General features: G+C 28.5%; 1 long non-coding RNA gene across 1 annotated transcript; it reads right to left on the minus strand.

Annotated features, from left to right (window-relative positions):
- Nucleotides 1-962: 962 nt before the first annotated feature.
- Nucleotides 963-2,862, minus strand: LOC145129043 (uncharacterized). Its single transcript, XR_013717258.1, has 4 exons — nt 2,557-2,862; nt 2,395-2,457; nt 1,595-1,698; nt 963-1,165 (listed from the first exon to the last, which is right to left on the minus strand). It is a non-coding gene; the product is annotated as an uncharacterized LOC145129043 (long non-coding RNA).
- Nucleotides 2,863-3,738: the final 876 nt, after the last annotated feature.

The following is a 3,738-nucleotide window of genomic DNA, read 5'->3' on the forward strand; positions in this document are numbered from 1 at the left end:
CAAATAGAGATAATTTATTTTAACAATCAATTTATTTTAGATCATTGTAATTTGAAGTAGAGATAATTGATTGTTTATGATAGGTAATGCCTTGGAGTTGAAAAGCCAACCAAAATTGGATATAAATAGTAGCCGGTGAAATCAATTTCAATAATTCAAGTCCATGGGATTACACTATTTCTTTTCAAAACTAAGAATACATAGTGATAGAAGGCAACAAATAATTTTTTCTGGTGAATTTTGGCCGTTACTTTGGTTTTGGTAACAGATCATACTCTAAAGATCATATAATTAACTGATAGATATCATTACCATTAATATATATATTTTGGAAAAAAAATACAACCACTCTCAAACTGTAAACGCATTTTTAGTTTTAACACAAGAATAATATAGCTATATTTTTAAACCAACGTAACAACCTATTTTAATTTTAAAATAATGTTATTAAATCATATTCGACGTTATTATTTTATTATCATAATTATTTATATTTAATTTGTTTGATGTGCGTGATCATATTAGTATAAAAACGATAGATTTATTAGTTAAGCTTTTGAAGATAGTCCAATTAACGTTAATGTCATTACCTAAAACTTAAAAGATTATTATTATTATTTTATACATGTATGGCTTGAATTTTATGTATAAAAACAATTTTTTTATTAGAATATACTTAAAATGTAAAACGGAGTGGATAAGAAAATAACTGTTTAGTGTAATAAACTGATTTATTTATTTTCATTATTTGTGTGTATTTATTTTTAAGAGGTTAATGGAATAAACATATTTATTTATTTCTAATATTTATGTGTGTATAACGATTTGAGTTTGGTAACCTGTTGTTTAATGTTTAAATATGTTAATCAACCAAACTTTAACCTCTTGTTTAATGTTTAAATATGTTAATCAACCAAACTGCTAAGACGTCGCCATGTAATTGAAAAACAAAAAAAAAAACATTGAAAAATCAAGGAACATCAATTCTTATTGCATTAATCGACTTTATTTAATTAATGTGCTTAATACATATAGCTTCCATCATGTCCTATTCCACAGCCTCTTGGATCACCAAACATATTTTCCAACAGCTAGCACCTAGATGAATTAAGGATTTCATTTCCACCATGTATTTTCTTCTCTATTGCCTTCAACACCGGTTCACCTGCTAGTTTGGAAAGAGATCATATCTTATATAAGGTTGAAAAGAGAATATTTCATTAAAACTTTGAAGGTTCTGGACTTTTGGTATATCAAGGCCATAGGTGGTGGATTCATTGTGCTTTTTCCAATGTGAAATCCATTATGAACAGAGGAAATTCATTTTCAACAAAATTTAGAACTAAATGCAAAAAAATAACAATATATTTCCATTAATTTGATTGCAATAGCATCCTTCTTTCATATCTCCTTTTACTATTAGAAAAGGAGTTACCAGACAAATCAAATGAAAGACAGAAAGCAAAAAACACATATGCATATCTTGATTTTTCTTCTTCATTTTAGAAATTAAAAAACAAAAATCAATCAAAAAACACACAACCTAATTCGTAACCTGGTAAATCAAATGAAAAATAGATGTGGAAAAGCTTACAAACTACACTTGTGGCCTTCATTTGAAAATGGAAGATTAATAATTTCAAACCGATCTGCATTAATACGAACTTCTTATAATTTGCCTACTCCCAAGCCACTTTCCTATAAAAAAGATAACAAATACAAAAATGGTTATAAATGAATGAATTTCTTTTAACAAAGATATAAAGGAGTAAGGTACCAAAGCTAAAATGCCCACCATTACAAGAATAAAAGATAGTCGAAACCTTATGGGGAACAGTGAGCGGAAGCATAGTAATTTCAGTTACCTTGTCAAAGGTATCTACAAACCCATACGATGATTGAAATCCAAAAAAATTGTCATTTGTCAAATATCATGTATGTCACAGAAAGAGAAATTTTTCATTTTGCACTATAACTAATTCTATATAATCAATCTGAAGTGAAGTACCATATTGCTGATATTAAAATAAGAAATATAATTAATGTCAATTGTGAAGTACTAAAACAACAAAAGCCGAGTGAATTCGTATTAATAGGTCGTTGAGCAGATCTGCAGATTCCTCTATAAACTGATTACCTACATTAGATTTAAATCTAGGCACATGATAATATACTTTCTGTATGAAAAACTGTCAAGAATGAATATATATGACTTCATTGAGGCGTTTTTACAAACACCTTCTAGTCGCATGGATAGAATTCGGTAGCTATAGTAAATATTGAAACAAAAATCGAGAAAGAGGATAGAATATGTTTGGGGTTCAAGTTCAGAGCAACAATTGAGAATATGAATCTAAAATATAAAAATAACATCATAAAATTAAATAAACTCACCCTTTTCCCTACTCGTATGTGGAACAAATCCATATCTTCTTCTTGATCAAAGTTGTTCATTAACTGCAACCAAGAATCAAAATAAAAAGGTAAACCAGTAAGATTTGGTGTTTGTATGGATATAACCAACTTTTATGTGTAAAAGACGTATTTAAAGCTTACCTAGTTTTGGCGGCGACCGGTACGATAGCGTGGTGTTGTTGGTGTGATGCGGCTAATTACATTTAAAAAGAAGAGACGAAACGGATTGAAGAGAGAGAACCGAAAGAGGTGCACATGATGAAAGAAGAAGGGGTAAATCGGAGCAGGGACGGTGTCGGGGGTGATAGATGATTGTGACGGTGCATTTTTTATGCTTCCATGGTGAATGGTTTCTGTGTTCGAGATTGTTTTGGTTGTCGATCTTCAAAATGGAGAGGAGTGGAGATGGGGAAGAGGGTTATATAAATGGGTGTAGAAGAGTAACAAATGTATAGAAGAAAGGGAAACATAGTAGGTGGTTGTTGAACCGAATGGACGGGGTCAACGAATCCAACACTTTTTTATTACTTTTTCAGATATTGACCTGATAAGCTGTAATGCATAAAATGGTAGTATATGATTTTTAGATTTTAAAAGTTATGCCGACTCATTCTAATCAAAGAGTATGATTTTTTTAAAATTTAAATCTTCTATATTGGGTAAGATAAGGATGTAGGTTTGAATGTTTCAATATTAATTTTATATTTGTACTTAATGAATTGTATTTTGTAATTTGTTGATAAATGTTTGTACATTCAACTTAAAAGTTTGGACGTCTTAAATCTACTTTTAGAAATAATAAGGTTTGTATAATAAGATATATATATATATATATATATATATATATATATATATATATATATATATATATATTTGTTGATTGTTACGGGTGAATTTAGAAAATGTGATCGTTTAATATGTTTTTAAATAGTCGATATATTTATTCAGTTATCTTTTTAATCATTTTTTGAATATATTTTTTTTTTTTTGAAAGAGAAAAAAAAAACTATATATTGAAAAGATGCTTAAAAATAACTAAATAAATATATAGTCAAAAGTAGATAGAAGCAAAATTGCTCTAAACATCTTAGGTTTTGCCGTTTTGTATCCAATATGCCGTGGGTCTCCTAAATTTCCATGACCACATCCATATTCGGGCCCTTAATCAACTCTCCACTTAGAAAGTTTATTTGTAGAAATTATTTATTTGTTAAAAAACGTAAAGAGAACATTGACTCGATAAGTAATCATAAACAGGCATACACAAAAAACACTATATAGGTCAAATTTGGTTGGACATGTAAAATACTTTCTAAATATATA

The sequence above is a fragment of the Lactuca virosa genome, chromosome 8, assembly GCF_052849685.1.
Source record: "Lactuca virosa cultivar CGN04683 chromosome 8, Lactuca_virosa_CGN04683_v6, whole genome shotgun sequence".
In the NCBI taxonomy this organism is placed as follows: domain Eukaryota; kingdom Viridiplantae; phylum Streptophyta; class Magnoliopsida; order Asterales; family Asteraceae; genus Lactuca; species Lactuca virosa.